Consider the following 24,655-nt stretch of genomic DNA (forward strand, 5'->3'; position numbering starts at 1 on the left):
ACAAAGCTTTTGCTCAGCCCCTCCGCAAGACAGAAGGTCTCTTTTTACCTCCCCTTCCCTGTAGGAAGCCGAGACCCACCGGTCCCATCACCAAAGAGGGGTTCTGGGTGTCCCACACCTACGTGGACCCCTCTTGCTCCATTGCAAGAGCGGTACCACGTCCCCGAGCATCACAACATCCCTGTGATTTTCCAGCTTTGGCATCGCCCGCTAGCACAGAGCCGGAGCATGAGCAGTTTGGCTTTTGGAAAATTAAGGAAACACCATCTCAGGACGCAGAAGAGGAATGCGCCAGGTTGGAAACCAAGGACTTGGCCGACAAACACCACACCAGCTCCCAGGACTCGATAGCCACCAGTCAGCGGGATTTCGGCAGCATCATTTAGCACATCCACTTGCTGCAGGAGGGAAGGACTGAGCAGACCGTGAATGAAACCCCTGCTCTCAGCGGCGCGAGTAGATGGTATCTAAAGGGTTTCGAAAATGCCCTCCCCTTTAACATAGAGTGGCTTCAGTACTAGAAACAAATCAAAAGCACTGTTATCAGAAACAGGTACCACAACTATTTGATCCTTTCAAGAGGAGGCTTTCCAGGCTTGGTAAGGAGCACGTGCTTTCAGCCAGATTCAATAAAAATTAAATTAGGCTTCAGATTCTTTATTGAATGGGGCCCTTCAGCGTTAACACTCCGCTGCGAGGAGGGGGAAGGGGAAGGGAGAAACTGCAGCTTTCCCGAGAGCCCTGGGAACTTCCAGAGCACCCCAACTGCAGAACTGGGCAAGCCAGGGGCGAGCACTCGATTTCATCAAAAAGTTAGCAGAAAAGAGCAGGAATTCTCTTAACCGCAGGCTATTCAGCAAGTCTGAAGGTCAGACAGTCAGGAATCTCAGTACCGACCCCGCTCTGTGTCACAGTAACCCAAGGGAAGAGCAGAGATTAAACCTCTCCATTTTGACTGGTGAAGGAGGACCGTCTGCGGAGCATCTCCTCTTTATCAGCAATCCGGAATTATAAACTAAACAAGAGCAGATTGCCCAGCCCCCCCTCTGAATTTTAGCCACCTGTCAGAAGAAACCAGCCTCGTTAATCAGACGGTAATAGGACCACGTTAAATGGAATCACGTTGAGCGATGCCGTTGAGATGCACCAGACAATACGGGTGTGCTCGAGTCACACCTGAAGGACGGGAGGCAACGGGCACGACGGCACATCTTCACCAACACGGCACAGCAAACCAGATCATCCAGACTCGCCTCCCTCCGGCAAAGTGCTCCCGGACATGTGGCACATCCCAGGAAACAGGCTCTCCCTCCTCTCGCTTCCCTAAGGAACTTTATTTAAAAGAAAAAACAGCCAAAAATTGAAACAAAATTCTCAAATGGTGGCAAAATCCCCCAGGGGAAAACAAGAGAGCTATAAAACATGTTTTGTTTCTGACTTGACACAGACTGTAATTATCTCCAGTCGCAGCTCTGTAGGTGAGCAGGCTTTCCTGACTACCCCAAAAAAAAAAAAAGCTGGTGTCAGTTTAGAGCCAACATTTAAGAGGCTCCAAGAGAGGAGGAGGCCAGAGGAGGAGAGGGGACACCCTGCTCAACCCCCGCGACGCAGGGCGGTCCGAGAGATGAAACGCAGCATCGTCAGCAAGACCCGACCGGCCAACGTTTGAGGAAAAATGCCTTCTAGGAATCCCAGCCAAACTTCTGCAGCTGAGCCGGGGAACCCGCAGCACCGAGCTGCGATGGAAGCATCGCCCTAGTGCTGTGCCGACGTTAATTCCTCGATATAAACGGACAAGTCACAGTCGCTCGGTGCACAGATGCTCTTCCCAAACAGTTTGGGTCCCCAAATCATAGACTTGGAAGGGACCTTGAAGGTCATCTCGTTCCACCCCCAGCCCTGGGCAGGGCCACCTCCCCCCAGCCCAGGTCGCTCCCAGCCCCGTCCAACCCGGCCTTGAACACCTCCAGGGATGGGGCAGCCACAGCTTCTCGGGGCACCCTGCGCCAGGGGCTCACCGCCCCCACAGCCAACAATTTCTTCCCAATATCTCATCTCAATCTCCCCTCTCTCAGTGTCAAACCGTTCCCCTCGTCCCACGGCTCCCCTCCCTGATCCAGAGTCCCCCCCCAGCTCTCCCGGAGCCCCTTTAGGCACTGGAAGGGACTCTCAGGTCTCCCCGGAGCCTTCTCTTCTCCAGGCTGACCCCCCCACCTCTCCCAGCCTGTCCTCCCAGCAGAGGGGCTCCAGCCCTCCCAGCATCTCCGGGGCCTCCTCTGGCCCCACTCCCACAGCTCCGGGGCCTTCTGCTGTGGGGACCCCCCGAGCTGGAGGCAGCACTGGGGGGGTCTCCCCAGAGCAGAGCAGAGCGCAGCAGAGGGGCACAACCCCCCCTGGCCCTGCTGGCCACGCTGCGGGGGATGCAGCCCGGGGTGCCGGGGGCTCGCTGGGCTCCAGCGCACGGTGCCGGCTCGTGGCCGGCTTCTCCCCCCCAACACCCCCAAGTCCCTCTCGGCAGCGCTGCTCTCCATCCCTCCACCCCCTCCTGTGCTGGGACCGGGGGCTGCCCCCACCCGGGTGCAAGACCCTGTGCTTGGCCATGTTGAACCTCATGAGGTTCACACAGTTGAACTGCATGACATCCATCGCTCCAGCAGCTGCCGAACATTGCCACCACCCAGGCGAGCTCCAAACCTCTTCCTCCACCCCAGCACCAGCCAGTCCCACACCCCCTCCCAGTTTATAACCGTGACAGCTCTCCTCTCCACAGCCCCTCCAGTTTGAACCACGCATTTCCAGCATCACTGGCTTCCCCGCTCACCTTCATTTTTGGTTCACAATGTCCCCCCACCTGCAGACGGCACCGTGGGCACGTCGTTGTGTGCGGAAACACAAGAGCATCGCAGCGCGGTGCCCGTCTGTGCCGACGCTGCCTTCAGTGCAGGCAGTCATTAGCTTCAGCATCACGCGCTCCTCTATATGTTCCTTTAGCTTTAGGCGGTTTCACTTCTCCGGTGCTCGAAAGACAGGTTTGTCGTTCCCAGACAAACAAAGCAGCAGCCCAATTTTCCATTTATATTTGGTACAGCACCCACAAGGAAAAAAAAATTATAAAGAAAAAAAACAACAAAAAAACCCAACACAACTATTTTAAAAGTTGAAACAAGTGAGTTGGGCCAAAAAAATTAATATTATACTGGAGAAGCAAGTATATCTAGGGACTAGATATAGCCGGTACAGATAAATATCCTTGTGAGATTTACCTGATGAAGGTGGGACCAAAATTTGGCAGCATCAGCAGAATTTAATTTCTACTCCGGTTTATCCAGGGAAGCCCCAGGAGGTTACAACCCCTTCCTTGATTTTCTTTTAGGGCTCCTCCATTGCATTAACCCACACTTTTGTCTTCCTCAACTCCTACGCAACCAACCGCATCGTCCAGCCGCTATTCGCCGCCTCAGACCCTCCAGAACTAATTGATGGGTTGCAATTAACAGGCTGACACACAGCAAAGCTGAAAGGCAACGCGAGACAACGTGCCGTCCTACCTGCCCCACCGACAACCAGCAGTCCCCAGAAGGAAAAAAATCTTACAAAAGAAACCAGCAGACGCTCAGCAAAACTCTCCCGGAGCCGAGAGGGAGGCTGCAGGTGCAGGAAAACCAGACAGAAATCCTCCAATTTCTCCCTCTGGACGTGATCCAGGTGCAACCTACGCTTCTGCTTTCTCGCAGGAGTCCGAGAGAGGCGACCAAGGTCAAGGCCATGACATCTAGAAGTCACGTCACCGCTGCTGGAGGCTTCCTCCAGCTCCCAGGCTGGAGCTTTCCGGCCGCCTGCACTCCGGGGCAGCATCAACCACACCAAGCACGGATCAGCCGAGACGGGACACACTCCGACGCTCCATCCCCGGCTGGGCAAGAGCAAAGCCTCCTCTTTTCCTCCGCTCCGGACTCTCTGCACGAGGGATCGCTGAACCGCCTCCTCTCCGAACTAGCCAGGTCTAAAACTTTTTGCAGCGCGCTCCAAACTCCTCCTGGCAACCCTACTCCGGCCTTCCCGCAAAGCTGTTTATACTGGCCGCTGTCACAAGCCAGACGGACTCTACAACAGATCTCCTCTGACATTTCTTAAAAGGAAAACCTTCCCCCGGCCACATGGTTCCAATGACACAAGATCTCCCCAGTCCCACCCTGCCCAGTAACAACCAGTTTACTTACTCATCTCTGCTCCAGCAGCACAAGAAGTTACTATGAGCGGAGCCACCGCGCAGCGGCAGCTGATGGCCCTGGAAGAGCTGTAGCGGCTACCCGGGTTCCTGCCTCCGAGGGAGCATGAAAGGAAAAGAAAAGGACAAACCAGACCCGGCGCCCGCTCTGCTCCCCGCAAAGCTGCTCCTCTCCCACGGAGGAGAAGGACGAGGACACGCGGTGCAGCACGGGCCGGGCAGCGCCTCCGGGTACCGGTGCACAGAGCAAAGGGACGCGCTCCGTGTGCAGATCACACGTTTATTTCTGGGCCGTCCAGGTAAGGCATCACCTTTATAACTCTGCCGCTCAGTGCGGCGCTGCTTTGGAGCAACGTGGGCTGCGATTAGCCAGCCCGGAGCAGCGGAGGAGGCAGCGCCGGCCCGTCAGGTCCTTCCTGGAGGATGAAGCACCAAAAGCAAACATTTCAAGGCCGTGCTGGGTTCAGGGCGCTCGCAGCAGCTCGATGAAGCCTGCTGGGACGCTCAACGCTCGCGGTGAGGATGAGAGCGGTGGTGAGGACGTCGCTTGGGGTAGTTCATCTCCAGAGATGGAGACCTGGATAGAACGCCAGGCTGTTTGTGAGGCACAGTACTGACCCCACACCACGTTGCAGCATGAGCACGGGATAGTCAGGCACCGCAGACACCCAAAATTTTGCGTGCACACATGTATCCTCCTGCACACACATTTATGGATGCGCCTATAGGAGAGAAAATGCTCCCCGCGACAAGCCGGTCGCTAAAGCAGAGCCCTACGGAGACGGAAGGAGGGCTGGATTAAAAGAAAGCTGGTCACGCTCAAACAAGGGACAGGATCGTACAGTCCTTTGCAAAGGTTATCGGCAGATTTTGGGTGCGGAGCAGCGGGGAATGCCAAGTGCCAGCGCCATCCACCGAGAAGCAAGATCCGAACGCAGATAGACTGGCATCCACAGCAGCTTCAGGAGACCAAAAGCATCCTAAACCCTTGGAGAAGGGCTGTTTTCCAGAAAGATTAATTTCTATGCTTCCCAAGCGCAGCGTAAGTCCATCCACGTGCACGGACCACTACAGCCTAACATCGCTCCGGCAGACGAGAAGGATGCGTTTTCCTCCCAGGCTGATAGAGAAGGAGAGACGTACAGAAATATCTCCAACACGGGCAAGGAAGCAGTCCAGGAGGACAGAGCATCTCCCACATCCCACACAGGCGAGAACAGTTTTCAGTCGCCATCGGCAACTAGAAGGATGCCATCCTTCAGTTGCTGACATGCAGCCAGTAACACCAGTAGACCCCAATTAATATTTTTCATTTCTCCATGTCGTTCGAGCAGACCCAAAGCATCCAGGGAAGCTGATGGTCACAGAACCGCCTTTCCACCACCAAACCCAGCCTAAATCCACAGCTCAGCGTTGCTTCCAGCGTCAGCCCAGACTTCGCACCAGATTTTACCCCAGCAGGAATAAGCCCCGCTGGGACGAGAGATTCGGAAGTGACACGGGTGCCCCTCACCCACCCCCTGAAATAAAACCCGAGGAGAAACGAGCACCTTCACGCACAATTCGGGAATGTTTGGGGCTGCCTTAGTTCAAAATAAAAAAAAAAAAAAAAAAAAGGCAAACTGGTTGGATTACCAAACAGATGCATTTATAACACGCACAGGGTTGCACGGATGAGACTCAGCAACACGGGAACCTGCACCAGCGTCCAAACCCCAACATCCCCACGTCATCCGCGACGTTTGCAGGGACCCAACGCCCGAGCAGCGTGTCCATCCCAGGTTAGGGCAAAGGCGCTCCAAGCAACTCTTGGTCCCTTGAAACAACAGGAACCACGTCGCACCGTCATTTATATATTAAAAATTATAACATTGCTGGAATAAAAGCTGTTTAAAGCCCTGTTCTGCCGGGCTCGGGGAGCAGAAATGGAATTTACACGCACCGAGGAGGTGATGTCCAACTTACCTGAGCGTGCTCTGCTCCTGCTGTTCAAAACCCACTTTTGCACCCGAGTCGCACGATTGCCCTCGCACGCTTAAAACCACGCCGAGCCCCTAAGCTAACGGCGGGGTTTCCCACGCTTTGGCTCCTCGTCCGGAGCCCGTCGGCGCCGTTGGGATGAAATCATGTGTCTAGGGGTCGCCGAGACCCCGGCACGCGCACCGCTCCGACGTCTTCGCTTCCATCTAGGCTGAATACAAACCAACATCTACGTCGTAAAATGCGTTTCAACACAGCACACACAAAATGGCTGGCTCCCAAGACGAGCATTTCCATACAATACTATAAAAAGGATAATAACCTAAAAAGGTAATTATGACTTAACGGCTCGGCAGTCTGAAGAGAGATCTGCAAGAACACTGATGTAAAGGAGGGGGACAAAAAAAAAGAAAAGAAAAGAAAAAAGAAAACCAACCCACTATCGAATAAAAACGTGCTGCTCTTTGAATCCTGATGCTGCGGATTTGTGAGTTGTCAAGAAATACTACGCCGGGCTCGGATTATTGTGCGAGCCGCAAAGAGAAATACTACGCTCCAGCCCTGTGGAGGAATTTTTATGCAGGTAAGAAAGAAAATATGTAGGGCCTATCGCGGAGATTTTATCGAGAGCAGAACGCGCGTGAGGCTTTAAAGAAACACACAGCCCTAAACACAGCCTTAACAAAGAGAAAAAAGCTGACAGAGTCTTGAAAAAAAAATTTCCCCGAGCGTAAAAGGAGACTCATTCATAAACTGGGGGGGTTAGGCAAGGCTTCTCCCTGCCACTCGGATGGACAAGAGGGGAATTAAAGAAAAAATAAGACAAAGAAAATAATTTAGAAGACAAACCGTGAGGGTAGTTTTCGGCAGGATCGGGGGAGCTGTCTCTCGGTTGCAGCAGACCGTAAATTCTTACAGTCGTTTCGGCGCAAACTCGTTAAACAGTGTTCTGGCTGTTTCCCCTTCCCGTGGCCGGCTCCGAGCGATGGGAGACACCGGTGTCCCCCCACTCCGACAGCCCCAGCTTCCTTCCCCCGACAAAGCCCATCCAGAAAACCGATTAATAAAGTGAATGGACAAAATATTTGGCTATAGTCCTACGATTCTAAGAGCGCCGTGGTCAGTACGGACACATCGCAACTTCCAAATCGACTCACTGGATAACACGGGATTGCACAGCTCGCGAAACACAAGCCCGGACCCCCCAGACCCCGAATTGCCCCTCTCCGGCTCGGAGCAGCTCCAGGATTTGCAGTCCTGGGGCGAGTTTTACACGGTACAAACCTAACAGGGCAGAAAAAGTGCTTCTTTCCCTCCCCTATCTTCCCCTCCTAAGTTTGCATTTTTAGCAAAGTTAATTTATTAGGAGGAGGTGATCACGGCTGCTGCAGCCAACGCAACAGCCCTTACACTGTACCCCATAAAATCATTTTCATGGGGAGAGAGGAGAGGAAAAAAAAGCTGCTTTTTGCCCCTCAATAGGGGGGAAAAAATATAAAACCACTCGTCCTGCTTCACGGGGCACACGCTTTGGGGCAAGGCAGCCCTGCTGGCTGGAAAACGCTCCCCACCCTCTGTGAAGCGGTCAGTTAGAATAAGAAATAATGTAATAATAGGAGAAGGGGGGGGGGAGGGGGGGGGGAATGGGAACGTTCGCCTCCGTCCTCCTCCACCACCTCTCCTCCCCATGCGTCGGGCTGAGCGAGCCGGGGATGACGCAGGCTTCCTTATATAATGCGCCGCGATTTCCTCGACTGCGGGCCCTGCCTTTGTGCGCGCCGCACGCTCCTGCGCGCTGGCGGCGAGCCACGCGCGCCCGTCAGCTGGCGGCCCCCGCGCACCGCGGGGCCAGGGCTGGCACCGAACGGGGAGGGGGAGGCGGGGGGGGGGGGGGGGAATAATAATAAATTAATAAAATAAAATAGAAGAGGAGGGGGAATGCTGTTACATCAAAGCATCAGCGCTACAGACAAAAGAAAAAAAATAATACATATTTTTAATTTTTTTTTTTTTTAATATAATCAGCCTTCCCATGCAGCGGTAGAGCGGGGAGGGTCGGATTTAGTAATTCCAGTAGAATAGCGATGGTGGGAGGCTGGAGAGAGGTGGGGGCTTCTCGTTTTGGTGGGGGGGGAAGGGAACCTCTCCAACAGCAAATACAAGCAACAGTGCTAGTTTTCTCCTTAAAATATTCTGTAAAGACATTACATTCAGCTGCCAAACTCATGTTAAAAAATAAAAAAAAAAAAGAGAGAAAAAGCAGATCTGATAATCCATAAAGAGCCTTTTGTCTGTTAAAAAAAATAAAATAAATAAAAAAAAAAAAAGGACAGTCTAAAGAATACTTACAGGTACAATATTCCTGCTGCCTCCTCTAGTTGTCAAGAAAATTAGGGAGAAAAGAAGGGGGGACAGGAGAGCCGGGGAACGGGGACGGCGGAGCGGGAAGGGGGGAGAGGAGGGCGAGGAAGAGCCAAGGTTTTTTTTACGAGGAGCCCTCTCGGAAGAGCATGGGCGGCCCCGCGTGCCATCCCCCTCCAGGGACCTGCAGAAACCCTGTCTCAAAACGGGCACTTCCCTGCCAATCATGCGCTGTACTGTTATATTAAACAAAAGAAAAGGGGGATGCTTACTTTTACCCATGATGCCTCGCGGGGCAGGGAAAAAGAGAGAAAAAAAAAAAAAAGGAAAAAAAAAAAACCAGTTGCAGCCGGTTTGTAACCTCAGGACATGGAATTATCTCTTAATTTTTTTTTTTTATAATTTTTTTTTTTTTTTAAAGTGGGTTGTGGTGTAAGAGTCAGTTGGCTGCCGCCCCCCCTCCCTCCCCCCCATCCCCAGCCGCCAGCAGCCCCTGGCCCCCCGCCAAACTTTGTCTTCATTCATGAGAGCTCCTTTTCCTCTGATGGTATTTTAACTGTTTCGCTCCCAAAAAACCCCACACTGTTGGGTCCCTCGACGCTCTCCGTGCCCTCAGCCGACGCACGTGGGGCTTTGCTCACCACCTGCCCCTTCCCCCCAGAAAAGCCCACACCCCCAGGTGTGAAAGCATCCTCTCCATCAGGGGTGCCGGTAAAGATCCTGAGGGATGGTGGCAAAGCCAAGTGCGGCATGATGGTGGCCTGGTGACATGGGTGACCATGTCCTTGCTCACTGGAGCAGAGCATCTCCCCACCCTTGGGGCAGCGGAACCTGGTTTGGAGCTCCAACCAGCCATGGTTTCAAACAGCCGGGTGGTTTTGAAGACACCAGCTACAGGTTTGGCATCTCACCTTCATCTTCTCATCATTCATCTCATCATCACCAACCCAGAGGCCTTCTGTGATGGAGTGATCACATCAGCAGACAAGCTAAGAGCTACAGATGTCATCTGCTTGAACTTCTGTAAGGCCTTTGGCATAGTCTGCCACAACATCCTTCTCTCTAAATTGGAGGGATAAGGATTTGGCGGGCGGACTGTTGGGTGGATGAGGAACTGGTTGGATGGTCACATCCAGAGGGCAGTGGTCAACAGGCTCAACGTCCAGAGCGGTGTTTCTCAGGGGTCCGTATTGGGACCAGCACTGTTTGAGATATTCATCAGTGACACAGACAGTGGGATGGAGGGCACAAGTTTGCGGATGACACCAAGCTGAGTGGTGCGGTGACACGTCTGAGGGACAGGATGCCATCCAGTGGGACCAGGACAGGCTGGAGAAGTGGATCCATGTGAACCTCATGAGATTCAACATAGCCAAGCACAGGGTCCTGCACCCGAGTGGGGGCAGCCCCCGGTCCCAGCACAGGAGGGGGGTGGAGGGATGGAGAGCAGCGCTGCCGAGAGGGACTTGGGGGTCCCCACAGCAGAAGGACACGGAGCTGGTGGAGCAGGGCCAGAGGGGGCCCCAGAGATGCTGGGAGGGCTGGAGCCCCTCTGCTGGGAGGACAGGCTGGGAGAGGTGGGGGGGTCAGCCTGGAGAAGAGAAGGCTCCGCGGAGACCTGAGAGCCCCTTCCAGTGCCTAAAGGGGCTCCAGGAGAGCTGGGGGGGGACTCTGGGTCAGGGAGGGGAGCCGTGGGACGAGGGGGAGCGGTTTGACACTGAGAGAGGGGAGATTGAGATGAGATATTGGGAAGAAATTGTTGGCTGTGGGGGCGGTGAGCCCCTGGCGCAGGGTGCCCCGAGAAGCTGTGGCTGCCCCATCCCTGGAGGGGTTCAAGGCCGGGTTGGACAGGGCTGGGAGCAACCTGGGCTGGGGGGAGGGGGCCCTGCCCAGGGCAGGGGGTGGCACTGGATGAGCTTTGAGATCCCTTCCAACTCTAATCATTCTATGATTTTGGCTACCGGTGATTTTGGTGCACCACAGCACCAATTCCGCAGCTCCTCACCCTGCAGCCCAGGCACCAGTCCCTGCAGCGAAGAAAAGGATGCCCTAAAGTCTAGAGGTGGGATAAAGTGACTAAAGACGAAATGCGGGAGGAAGCAGCAGCAAGGATGACAGTGACAAGTCTGAGGCCTCATTAAGGAATTAACGTGCATTTTGAGCGTCCACCACACCAAGCAGCTCCTCAAAAAGTAACAAGAACAGAAACAATTCACGTTCATCTTAGCCCAGCTCTGCTAGTCCATCAGCTTTTTCTAAGATCGGAATTACCCAATTCGGTTTCTTTATGCTGAAAGCAGAAATAAAACCCATATTCCCCCCTTGCTGCGAGTCAGAACGGAGAACCTGAGAGACGGAGAGCCCGGCGCAAAAGCGAAGCAAAGCTGAGCTACCAACGCTTAACCTACCCAAATATCTATCAATACACGTCCAGAAATAGGTTAAGAGGCTCGGAACAGATTTTTTTGAATGACCATATCCTTTTCCCAAGGCATCTCCGATACATTTTACCATTTACTATTTATATCTCCAATATATTTAACCACTTAAAAGTTCCTATCCAAAGGGAAAGACCTAGGGCTCACCCCTCTCCCCATGCCACATCCTTTATTGGCACCGGCCTGCTCTAAACTCTCTCCGTTAACGAGTCGGTTCAAGTATTTTCCAAAGCTGGTGAACGGACGGATTACCCCAAATCCCAGCACAAAGCCGGCTGCGCCAAACATGGAACGGGAATCGGCATCTCAGGGGTTGAGATGAAAACGGTCGGTGAGACCAGGCGGCTGAAATAACTGGTGAAATGGGATCCTTCCATTTTGGGTTGCAAATCACAAAATGGTGCTAATCAAAGGTTAACAAGAGCACTAGCGTCAATTTGGAGAGACTCCCTGCATGTAATTAGTATTAGTCCTACACTTAATTTATTTGTGGAGCGAGCAGAAGTGACCGACTTACAAATTACATCTTTTTCAAGATAGAGCACACAGGTTTCACTGGTTTTACACGCTGAAAGCATTATCAAATCATCTTCTAAAAATAAAGCTATTACACAGTGCACAAATAACCATGTAATCTATAATACCCAGTAACTATCATGTATTTAGTCAACCTATGGGCTGCAGAGAATCTGGTAATTAAGCTGAGTTTCAATGCCACTCCAAGCACTGGTACTACCCGAGTTTGCCTTTATTAGATAAAATGGAACAATTTCGTTTACAAAGGGGGAAATAACTAATTAGGCTTTAATTACATGGTAGTTACCATAGATTTATAAACTAATGAGGTGGTGGTTTGGGCCCCAATAAGCTTTCTTTCCAGGCTGCGTCCACCGAAAACGTGCAGACCGAGTGGCGGCTCATGGGAAAACAGCAAAGAGAAATACGGGATAAGAAATTGGTATTTTTTAAGAGAAAGCCCAAGCGCATTACAGCTGAGAAAGTCTTCAGAAATCCTGAGGTTCTGCTTGAAGAAATGACGCATTTTGGGGTCTCTGAGGAAAAAAAAAAAAAAAGGAGGTATTACATTAGGAAACCTCTCTTCCGTATGGCATGAAGAAGCAGGTAGCCTCCGACGCGCCGGGGTTGGTGGCCATCGCTGGTGGGTACGGCCCCTCCACGCAGAGACGGGCAAGCGTGGCTCCTCCCAGGCAGCAAACATGCGTCTTTCACGGTATTTGTTCAACCCTGGGGAAAAAAAACCTACAAGGCGGTAGCTGGGAAATGCTTCTCAAGTCCAGCCGGGGCTGGAAGCAGCCGTCTCACCAACACCCCGGCACCGGTGTTCCTTCCCATCCACAGACCACCGCTATCTTTAACGCAACCCTGCTTGGGTTCGACTACAGACGAAGTTCACCCTCTCTTCATTTAAAAACCTGGAATTGAGATGTTCTTGCTGTCTCTTAACATTCACGCCCAAGGGACACATCCTCGGCTGCTGGTCTTCGCAGCTGAAATTCGGTTCCCCAACACTGGGTGCACGGACGATGCTCAGTGCAGCCCCAGCCCAGCCACTGGTACTCACTGGTATCCACCTCCCCGGCCATCGCAGGGGGACTCTGCCCAGCCTCGCAGCTTGTCATTTCTTCACCATGTCATGGAGAAACATCAACTGGTATCCAGGAGGAAACTCCAGTACCTCAAATGGGTCGCTCTAGGGAAACCTCCACCCTGCACTTCTTTATCTCACCTCCTCACCGACGTCAGCCCACTGCGGCAAAAAGTTTCTTCAGCATTTTCCCTCTGTCCTTTTCCATTCTCTGATTTTTAGGATCGTTTCACGCTTTTTCCATACGCCCCATCTTCCTCCAGACCCTTTCATCCTTGTTTTAAGGCATGTGGAGATTCGGCAGAGATGAAACCGTTTCCGACAAATTAGGGGTGGTTGAAGATGCCTTACATCTCTCCTCCTGCCCTGTCCTTTATCCCGCTGTTGCAAGGCTTCTGAAAGATCTTTATGGCCAGGATGGGGAAAGGTATGGGTAAAACATCACTGGACTGTTCATTTAATTGAATTTTAGGGTCCTTTCATAAGGACCCATCCTCTGGGTGCTTCTATTTCCAGTATGAAAAGGCCTTTGACGAAGTCTGCAAAAGTGCTAACAATAGCTGCTTTTATGCGGCTCTGTTTCCCGAACCCAATTCATTATCTGCAGGTGATCCATCGCTGAGAAATCTCTCCCCATTCCCATCGGCTCTGCTGGTTGATTAGCCCCGAAGTCCCCGTCTTCTCTTCATTTACGCTTTTACAGCGATTCTTATATATAACACACAAAGGACGGGTGGCAAGGGTCTCTAGGGCGGCAAACCTTCAAGCTTTCCCAGGTAACTAATCAGGAAGGTAAGAAGAGGCAGCCGACCAGAAAAGTAGGATGCGATCGCCTGGAGTTAATTTATTGGGACGAAATATTTGCAAAGTTTGAATTTTAAAGTCACTTGTTAGAGGGCTAACGTAGTGTGGTACTCCAGTAATGGCAGGGCGAGACAGCCCACGATCTGACCACCACACAGCAGCCCAGGAAACGATGACTGCGCCACAACTCCAAAATAAGTAATAAAATTGGGTAACGCTCCTGACACCGGGGACAAGTGATGAATCCATCGCATGCAACCGCGCAGGAGATGGGCGTAAGAGATGAAGAGCAGAAGGAGGGTTTGAAGGTTCCGGCTGGTGAGGAGGTCGAGCGCAGAGGACTCCCAACGCTCGGTGTGAAGATGGCGGGAAGGCTAATTTCATATACAAACCTGTTAGGTGAAGTTATGACAAGAAGAAAGCCCACGAGCCAAAGGGAGGTAAACATCACAATAGTCATCGGGGAGGAGAAAGAGCCTCAATTACACCACTTCTACTGAATTTTAAATTCAATGAGAACTAAACATCGAACTGTCCATGACAGGTTTTGGCGGTGTAAATATAAAAGTAGTAATGAAGTCACCAATTCGAAGCTGTAACATCCCTGTATCGCTAAAGGACGGGGACATCGGCAGCATCACTCCTCAGTGCTGCCTAAACCCCACGCTGAATCTCCAGGTGAGACTCCAGGAGGACCCGAAGGACTAAAACACACAGGTCAGGATGCACACTTGCATCCGCGCTGCTGGTATTTCAAATTACCGCATCCAAGAATGATAAATCTCTCCTAATCATTTTTCTGGGGGAAAAAAAACAAACAACACAACAACTTGGTCCCGTGGGTTGTCACTGCTCTTCACTGTGCCGGAGAACACCGCAAAGTCACCAACACAGCAGGACCCAAAGGGGACGAATTCTGCAGCAACGCCAGCGCTGGGAACGGGGTGGGTCTCACCAGGACCCATCTCTTCCCTCGGTGCTTATTCCCCACCTGCGCTGTCCTTTGGTTATAAATCTGCCCTCCGAGCTGCCTCTCCTCCTCCAAAAGAGAGGGATCCTGGACCAAATCCCCCCCCTCATGTTTTTTGCACTTTCTTTCCTTCCTTCTCATTAGCTAATAGCAAGCAGATGATGATGATCATCATCATCATCATCCAGCTTGAGACTAACAAGTACTTTGAGAAATATTTTATTAAAAATGGAAGAGAAGGAATGAAAAAATGAAAAACTGAAGGGAAGGAATGAATTTATTTTTTTTTTTAATTTGCCATTCAATACTACTTTACTACTTCAAAGCCTGCTGATCGCAAGGCAAAGGAACTGGGTAACAAGGTTTCCCCAGCAAACTCACGCGAAACAGAACAACGTTCACCAGGAAAAGACCACCAGGACTGCCTCAGCAGAATTCACAGTTATTTCGGTTTCTATGGGCTGGGCACAACCACCACAACCCCACGACTTAAGTTCAGCCCAGGTCTGGGGTTCACCCCTCTGAAACAATCAATTCTCTCTAAAACCCAACACAACCAAGGCTCAGATCTGTCCTTTCACTGCTCTCCCTCGAATTTTTCAGTGTGCTGACGAGATTAAATCCCCTCACGCGCTCAATTTTAATAGACCAGTTGCCATCCCTGACACCACCGACTAGCTGCAACGCAGTCTTTTCCTCGCGGCGCTATCCCACCGGAAAGCAAACGGACGGCAGTCCTATTTCCATCCTCCCCACAAGGCGTGGGAAGCTAACCACGGCCAGCAGCTGCCGGCGTCCCACTCCAGTCGTTTTCAGCGCCAAAAGGTAAAACCAGCGAGCGGCATTTTGGGTCCACGTATTACGCAGGAGCGGACTAAATGAGAGCAAAGCAAGTACAATTAGCACAAAAACGCCAATGTGAAAGCAAAACAGCAAAAAAGCAAATACAGGGAAGAGCAAGCAAGGAGTCCGGGGGAGCGCTGGTGGTCCAACCAAGCCCCGCTTGCAAGCCACCGAGAAAACGGGCTCGCCAGCACACCGAGAGAAACGCCCGAGAGTGCCATATGGTGCCCAGCAATTTATTAAGACATCCTCGGTGGCTTGCAGCAAGCTTCCCGACCCGTTGTTCCTTGGATTTATCCAAATCTCAGCGAAACACGCTGACCAAACGCAGCTGAGCCCAGAAGGGAGGTTATTTTAAACCGGTTTTGCTCAAGAAATTCAGGATCCGATCTTCCGTGAAAGCCATTCCGTTAAAACCAAGTCTATTAGCATCCTTCCCCTATTTCAGCGGGCACGTGCGTTGTTCCAGGGCTACGGAACGCACAGCGGCACGTTAAACCTGTGCCTTCGAATCGAGAGCAGAGACTCCGGTCACCGACACCAAAGTGCCACTTTTCTCCGCACCGATTTGTTGAAATTGTGGCAAGGACTAAAACAATAAGCTATTGAAATGCCAAATCGGACTCACGCTGCACCAGTAGGTATTCAAAATTGTCAGGTCTCCAAGATTAAATTAGAATCAGGGCCTTTAATAAGAAGCAAGTTAAGGAGTGATTCATAGAAGGGGAAAATGCATTAGGTTTGGACTTATTCAACAACAAGGGACTATTACCAAGCAACCATTTTGAAACTCTCTGAAAGTCTGCATCTGTCTGATTGATTTCCTTTCACTCAAAACTCTCTTTTAAAACGAAAAAAAACCACATCTCTAAAGAGCATCATCTCTTGGCTGGTGCCCAAGGTAAGCCAGACTGCACAGGGCGTTTGAGGAGCCGATAGCTTCGTTCCAGATACAGGAGCAGCATCTCCACCTGCGTGGGCTACAAACCACCATCTAAAGGCTGGTTTTAAACTGGGAGCAAACTGGGAGCAGCTCAGCTGATGCCCAGATTTCCAGCTACTCCCCAGTCCAAGCCCTGGTGCAGACCTTCACTCAGGCACCCCATCAGGACAGCGATCCAACTTTACCAAAACACTTTACAGAAGAAATCTTAAAATCCCCTATGATTACAGAGCGTCACGCGGCGCTAAGGACGAGCGGGTTTTCCATTGAATATCTCAGTCCCGCACTAAACACGGATAGTTGCCGGAGCGCAGACGGAGAGACTATGCCTGTAGATGTTTGTAAAGATGCCGCAGAGTTTCATTAACTTTACGCAGTTTGTTTCTGGACACATGCGTACAGCTCTCAGCGACTGGCTGGGAAAACAAATAGGTATACATAAAAGAATCATTTTTTAAATGGCAAACTGTTTAAATTCAAAACTCCAGATTACAAAGAAAAAAAACCCCAAAACATTATGATTGGCAAAGCATATGGGGCCTTCGAGATAATGTCCTGCCCCCTCCCTCCCTCAGCTCCTCGCAGCAGCGAGGAGTTTCAGCTCTTTTGTCTTTTCAGGGACTAAGTTAATTTTATTCTACTCAAACAGTGACTCCGCTGCAGACAAAAGGAAAAATGAAGACCCACTGCAGTGAAACAAGTTTTATAATTCATTAAAGTGAATTATCTTTCTTCCCCTACAAACTGCATGAGGCAGTTGGGGGGGGGAAAAAAAAAAAACAAAAACAAAACAAAAAAAAAAAAAAAGAAAAAGACAAGCGAACTGTTAAACCCAGAACTTGTCAGCAGCAAAAACCTCATCGGGACGAGGATTTCAGGTTATCCATCTCCCTCCCTGGCTCCCCTGCTCCTCCGAGGACGCGACACCAGGGCGCAGAGCGAGACCTCGCACGTTTGCTTCGCAAGTCTTGGTGCCGGGATGTCCACGAGAAAGCTTCTTGCGCGGACCGGAGGAGAGCGGGGGGCCAGAGCTGACTGACACCCCCCAAAGCACCTCGCCAGGGCGAACAGTTTGGGGGAAAAGAGGCAAATTTAGACTCCGAGAGGCATTTCAGTAGGACACATCCTCCTCCCTTGCTGGGAGCTTGAAGAAACACGCTTCCATCTGTTTCCTTGCTGGTAGGGACGCAACCAAAAGGTATTTGGGCTCCATACAAGAGGGATAAAAAAAGCCTGCTCCCAACACACGAGCTCACCCAGACAGCAGGGAGCGGTCCGGCCTCTTTCCTCCGAAATCCCGATTCCATAGCTTCCTTCTTGGGGCCCCTCTGCCTTGGGAAGAGGAGGGATGCACCCATCCGCTCCCCAGGGGAACCCCAACCACCCGAGACCCCGATATCAGGCCCAGAAACAGTTGGATGGGGAAAGGCAACGCTTTGAGACGCCACATGCAGAAGGGTTTCTGTTCCCCGCAAATATTTATCTTTATGCAGCTTGGTGATAAAGATCCTGTTTCTAACCCCTGAAACCGAACCAGAGCATTAACCGGAATGAAAGATAAGTATTTAAACGCTTTGTCTTCATGTACGGAAGCACACAGCCAATCTGCCCCCAGGTACGGACAGGGCATAACCCAAAGCTGCAGGTGCAGGAGACGGCCACCGGGCAGTAAGCAGCGGCATCCTCTTCCCGAGATGACAGATGGGTCTTGATTGGGTCTAATCCCAAAGAAAATGGGATTCTTGAGATCAATTTTCTGAAATTCAATGAAAACGAGGCCTAGATCTAGGATACTCTGGAAAAACACACTTATTGGCTTCAGGCGGTTTGAGCTTACAGTCACTACAATTTGCCCCAGAAGCCCAAGTGCAGCAGCACCGCTACCACCGACCCTCAGGGTCCAGAACCGGGTGGTTTAAGGCATTTTGAACACTTCTATGGAACCAAAAAGCAGACAGCCACAAGTGATTTTATTATTATTAGCACCGTCTGGCCCCCCGCGCAGCCGTACCGAGCCACTATTTTGACGCAGGCGCCCGAAAGGCACCAGCACACGGCTCCGGCAGCCGACACACTGGGAGAGCGCATGCACCAGCCGCCCCACCGACACGGCACCGCGCGTTTGCATATCCAACAGCAGCGAGGTTTTGCCTTTAAAGATCAGGTATGAAAAATTTACTCAGGAAAAGAACCGCTACCAGCACGCCAACTGCTGCGACAAAAACCAATAAACTGGAGGAGGAAACACGCCACTCGGGGCAGATCCTCCAGCACCTCTGAGCACAACCGGACACCTTTCCTCCTTCCTCGCCGCTCCCCGTTGCGCCGCGGGACCGGAGGAGACACAGCTCATTTCAGCCCCAACAGAGAACTACTCTGGCTTTTTCTTTCCATCATCACCTTAATGGTCTTTTAATGCCTCTCCCTTCCCTCTCGCAACTCTTTCAATCATCCGGCAGGACGCTCCTCTGACCTCGAGGAACCAGGCAGGGCTTGTAAGCGAGGGCTGCCCCTAATCTACCACCAGGACTCTAAAACTCAGACAATTTCAGGGTTCAGTCCCCAAATACGCACTCCAACCTGAGCAGCAACACCATCCAATGAAAGCCTGTTAAGCCATCCCGGCACGTGCCCGGCTCCCACCGGAGTTGGCACTACCTACCTAGAAATACGAAGCCAAAAGGCTTGGGTTAGGGATGAAACAAAATGGATGCGGCTTCGCAGGACCAACGTGCAACAGTGGCGTTGAGGCTTCGTGGAAAAACAGCTCCTGAGGCTCTTAATAGACGACTCCGCGTCGGTCTTTGGTCTAATTTTAGAGAGAGGAGGCTTGGAAGCGCCTCTCCTCACACCCTCCGAATTCCAAATGCTGGTGCTGGTCTTCAGAAGGATTTCAGGCATATTCTGGATACCGTTATCACAAATAACCGGGTAATATTCCGCGGCCAAGGGGCAGAGTTGCAAAACTTATCACCATCCAAAGTTTAGCGTTATCCCCCGTTCCTCAATACGTCTTAAATAATCCTGTCTTTGCGAGGGCTGAGAGCGAGCAGTTAGAGGCCGTAAGGCACGTTTATATGAAAATCATAGAGAATAAAAAAAAAGGAATAAATCCCAGCACCGTAGCCTCTTCCCTGACCCACTTCCCACGGATGGGGACGGGTTTTCTGAGGTCTGTCCACGCAACGAGGGGCTTGATAAACCAAAAAAACATCTGACCTGGGATAATCACCCACTCTGGTTTTGCAAAAGAGCGTTAAGGCGACTGGAGGGAATTGATTAATCACAGCAAGGAAGGCTGGTTTCCAGTTTAGCCGGAGAAAGGAGAGCAGGAAAACTTGGGATGCTGCGCTTGGCTGGCGATGCTCATGGAAGGGGGGACAGTCACCATCGGCCTCAACTGCTCCAGAAAGAGCTGGAAAGCACCAGGACAAGCACCAAGTATGCAGCTCCATTTTAAAGTTAGCTAAACTTGATGTCCATTCATTTCTAGCTTTAATTAAAAAAAAAAAAAAAAAAAAAAAAAAAAAAAGCAGGAAAACAAGAAGCACCGCGCATCCACAGGCCGCCGGCATCCCTCCGGCCACGAAGCTTTGTTGTCCATCCCAACCGCAACGTGAGAGCCCAGGCAAGCAGGGCTGTCCGAGCTCCCGAAAGCAAAACCCCGACCGTCGCACCGGGTGGGTTGACATACTTGTCAAAGTCCCAATTTCAGAGTAACACTCTTTATGGGGAAAAACATAATAAAAAAAAAAATAAAATCTCTTTTCCCAATGACCCAGATAAGCATTTCAACTCCAGCTCTCACAATACGGACGTGCCACAGCAAAACGAGCCTCTCCCCAGGCAGACGCTCCACTGGGACGCGTGCAAGAACAGCAACTCGCTTTTCCACCGCTTTCCACGGAAACCTCCTGAAGAAAGCGCAGCCAAGGCAAAGAATATTTGTGATTTTTTTTTTTTTTAATAGCCAAATTACCTGAAATACTGCAACCGATCAAGAGAAATTACTTGAAGTCTATCCCCAACAGCGGAGGAGAGAAACACGGGCTCATCGCAACATCTCACTTCTCGGGCCCCGTCACTCGGTGCATCGCCCCGAGATGCTCCAAACTAAGTTACAGAGCAGCGATACATCATCCCACGTGTTTTTAAAAAAAACCCTGCAAAATAACCTACATGCAACCAAAAAAAAAAAGGCACGGCAAACAAAACCCCAGCCATCTGTAACCGGGCTCCTCCGAACCACCTTGAGATTCAGGAGCAGAAATCCACGAGTCTGAGTGAAACCCAAAAATGCGGCTTTCCACGGAAGGATTGCTCATGGCACCGAGGAGCGGCGGAAGCAAATGGATCCCCAAACCACGGCCGCGTAAAAGTATATTTCTTCTCCATCTTCCAGCGGCCGATCCAACGCTATAAAACTGCAGCGGCATGTGGCACAGCCTGATAGGTTGAATTTCTGCGCGCGAGGTGGATAGCTTTACACGGGGATTAGATTTATGGCCAATCTCTCTCTCTCTTTTTTTTTTTTTTTAAAAAAAAAAAAAAACCAGAAATATTTTGCCGTAGTGCCTCAGCACAAACACAACACAGAGCCGCGCGTTCAGTGCCCGCACATCAACAGCTTTAAACACCACCCAAACCAAAGGCTCCTTTAAAAAATAAAAGTCACTTTCCATAGGGTTATAAAAAAAAAAAGGGATATTTTTTTTTCCACATCCCTAGTTCTTGTTATTGCCAAAACGTTTTAAAAATCAGCAATTCTTACGCCCGAGCGGTGCAACAGGACTCCTTCTGAGCCGGGATGAGCAGGGCCACTCGCCAAAGCTCCCCCCTCGCCGGCTCCCAAAAAGGGGTGAGTTATCCAGGGCGAGTTATTCCCCTGCACGCTCAGGGTCCGGTTTGGAGTTGGCAGGGTGGGGGGCAAGCACAAAGCACAGCGAATTGTCAATTAACAGTGAAATAAATAAAAAAAAAAAAGCTTCAGCAATTGTTTTTCCTTAAATGCTGAAGGGAGAAGAGAGCGATGAAAGCAGCTCAGTGAATGAATCCGGGAAACTCCTCTCATTTAACCCCCCCCCCCCCCCTCCCCGTGCATCTTCCGAGTGGTTGATCGTGAGCCCCGCGCTGCTCCCTCGGAAGAAAACATTGGCAGAAAATACACTTTCAAGAGCATCTTAAGTTTAATTAACTCTGCCGAGTAGATATTTCTGCTCTCCCCCTCCTAGAAACGTTTGTAAGCAGGCAGTGATCCCTTGCCCTGCGCCAGAGCAGCCGGGAGCGCACCAGGGAAAGGGATGCTCCGAGCAGAACCGGGTGCCATGGCCGGCGGGAGCCCGTTAGCCGTCGGAAGAGGAAGCCAGGCCGCTCTCGGCACGGGCAAACCGCAGCGCTGCAAAGATGGATGCTCCCTGTCAGATGCACGTCACATTCGGTTTCACGCAGCCTCGTGATCAGGAAAAGCGCTGAAGCGAAGGTTGCACCTCGCGTTGAAGATCTTAACGGCTCGGAAACCAGGTCGCCAGCCCCAAGATGAGTCTTTTTTTGGCTGTTTCAGGAGAACCAGGAATGCAACAAATTCCAGGCACGCTCCTAAATCACAGCGAGGCAGGGGGATCCCTACAGACACCCGTCCAAGAGGGACACGAACCCCGTTTCGGATAAGGTGCAAACGCAGTGAAGGCACCCGAGGGTGGGGGGCACCAGCAGCTCGATGGCTGCACCGAACTCCCCCAGGAACCAACGCGAGCCGAAATCGTGTTTCCCCTCAATGACAAGAACATCATGGATCATTTAAAATCCAGCAGTGTGCCAGAGCAGAGCAGCAGCGTTTCGAGGGGGTGAGGGGGCTCTCCCTGCACACCTAGACATCTCCCTGGTGAGAAGGCATGCAATCCTCTGCCGGTAGCCGACCACGCACAATCCTTAAAAACCACCGTCCTCTTGAACCGCTTGTTGTTGCAATCCTTCCCCAACCCCCACTGAAGAACACTGAGAAATAAGAGTCAAAACCTCCCACACCTTCTTCCAGAAGGACGCCATTCCCCACGGGCTCGTACCCCCCCCCCCTTTCCTCCTCCAGCCTGTCAGCAGCCGAGGCAGGCTCAAAAAAAATAAAAATAAAAAAACAGAATAAAATCCCTTTTCGGGGGGGAGTGATTTCAGCAAACAGAAGGCGAGGAAGGCAAGGCAGCTAAAGCGAATCGATACGATCGCATCCATATGCTGTCGCTCTTCCTCCTCGTGTTCAGCTACCCTCCGCTTGCCCAAACCACCTCCTCCTCCTCTCTTCCTGGCAAAGCACCCCCCCGCCATCAAAGAGACCCTTCTTTCTCGGCGCGGAGGGGAAGGGAGAGCATTTTTCAACACCTCGAACGCTCTTATTTTGGGAAATTGAGCAAAGGGGAAAGGAACCGTGCCACCCAGCTTCCCAAACGCCGAGCGAACAAAAAGGCCTGTGCCACCCCAGAAGCAGCGTTTTCATTCTCCCCCCATCCCCAGCAAAAGGGGAAGGGGTGCGGGCAGGGCTGCCTGCGCTGCCCGCAGGGAAGGAGGCAGCAGTTGCTGGACTCTCTTGCTCCACATTAAAACGGAGATGTGAAAGTTTTCCTGGCTGTTCCCCCTCCTGGTTTTGACCAGGGAAGAAGCCGGGGAGGGGGGGAAAAGGAGGCAGAATCCTGCAGGGCAGAAAATCTGGTTTCCCAACCGGTGGCAGAGCAAAGCGGGGACAGTCAATCCCCCCTTCCCATCTTCTCTCCGATGAGGGAACAGGGAAACGCCGCGATGGCAACGCAGAAGGAAATGGGAATCGCAGAAGGAAACGGGAATCACTCCCGAAACCCGGCAGAAGAGGAGGGAACAAAGGGGGTGTCCCTTCTGGGGGACGGGGAAGCAGCCAGCCCTCCTCATCGTGGAGGGCCGCTCCATCGCAGCATCGCTCGCCAGTGTTCCCCACCAAGCAGCGGGAGAAGATGGGGTGTGGGGGGGGGCCCCGCTCCCCCCCCAAACCCTCCAGGGGCACGGAGAGGCGGGCTGCTCCCGCCCCGCTCCGTCGCCTCTGGTTAGAGGGAGGAGGCGGCCGCCCCCTCCTCGCTCTCCCCTGCCCCGGGGACCCCCCACGCACAGCAGGCCCGGAGCCAGGCGGCGCCCGCACCCCGCTTCCCCACCGCCCCCAGCCCAGCCGGTCCCCAGCCAGGCAGGGACCGGCCCCCCCCAGCCCTGCAGCAAGAGCCAACACCCCGTTTTACCACGGGGTATCCCCGCCCCCAGCCCTCCTCGCCCACTCCCGAGGGCTGGGCTGGCCCCTGCCCCCCCCCCCCCCCAAAATCCCTCTGGGCTCTACCCCCCCAAAACCCAGGGGCCCAAAGCCCCTGAACCCCCTTGAGCTATGCACCGTGCTAGCGCCAGCCCCAAAAGGCCGGGGCTCTACCTCCCCCCAAATCCCTCAGCGATACGCCTCCCAATTCCCTCGGTTCTGCCCCCCCCAAAATCTCTCTACTCCGCCCCCCCCAAATCCCCTCAGCTATGCCACCCAAATCTAAAAGCCCTTCTACTCTGCCCCCCCAAATCTCTCCACTCTGCCCCCCCAAATCAGCTATACCCCCCACCTCTAAAATCCCTTCTGCTCTGCCCCCCCCAAATCTCTCCACTCTGCCACCCCCCTCAAATCCCCTCGGCTCAGCCCTTCCAAAACCCATCTACTCTGCCCCCCACCAACGCCTCAGCTCTGTCCCCCACCCCAAATCCCCTCCGCTTCCCCCCCCGCAAAACCCCCGGGCGGCTCTGCGCCCCCCCCCCTCCCCAAAGGCACACCGCCCCACCCCCCCCCCCAGCCCCCATGCTCTGCCCCCTGCCAGCAGAACCCCCCCCAAGCCCCACAGGTGCCGCCCCACAAATACAGACACACACCCCCTCCCCTCAGCCCCCGGGCTCGGCCCCAACCCCCGGGCCTTGCCCCCCCCCCACCGCCGGGCCCTGCCCCCCACACACACACCGGCGCCCACACCCCCGCCGGCCCACCCCAGCACCCCTCACCTGGCTCGGGGGGCGCCGCCCTCGGGTCCGGGGGCGCCGGTGGGTGCCCTGGGGCCGAGCCGGGGCCGGGCCGGGCCGGGCGGGCGGAGCAGACGCGGCGCCGCAGCCACCAGCCGCCGCGGAGCGCAGCCGGCACCACCACAAACAATGCCGCTGATTGGGCAGCGGCTCCGCCGCTCTCGTCCCGCCTCCCGACCCCAGACGCGACGCCCATTGGTGCGGCGCGACGACGGACGCGGCACTTCGCCAATCGAACCCGCCGACCTGCTCGGCGGCCCGTCCTTCCGGTTTTTATTGGCGGGTGGGCTCCAAGATTGGCGCGCGGCTTCTCCAATGGTAAACCGCCGAGCTTCCCCGCGGGGCGCCTTTAATGGGTCCCCGAGCCTGCACATCCGGGTACTGCCGGCCGCGCGCGGTGTCGGCGGGCAAAAAACCACCACCACCA

The 24,655-nt window shown here is 52.9% G+C and overlaps 1 protein-coding gene across 1 annotated transcript in view; it reads right to left on the reverse strand.

Annotated features, from left to right (window-relative positions):
- The window catches only part of GATAD2B (GATA zinc finger domain containing 2B), a 42,641-nt gene extending 18,344 nt beyond the window's left edge, over positions 1-24,297 (reverse strand). Inside the window, exon 1 of the mRNA XM_082495918.1 lies at positions 24,211-24,297. The gene's annotated coding sequence lies outside the window, so the exon portion shown is untranslated. The remainder of the gene's footprint in view (positions 1-24,210) is intronic.
- Between the last annotated feature and the right edge of the window lie 358 nt (positions 24,298-24,655).

Source organism: Vanellus vanellus (genome assembly GCF_965231255.1).
Source record: "Vanellus vanellus genome assembly, chromosome: 27".
Lineage (NCBI taxonomy): Eukaryota > Metazoa > Chordata > Aves > Charadriiformes > Charadriidae > Vanellus > Vanellus vanellus.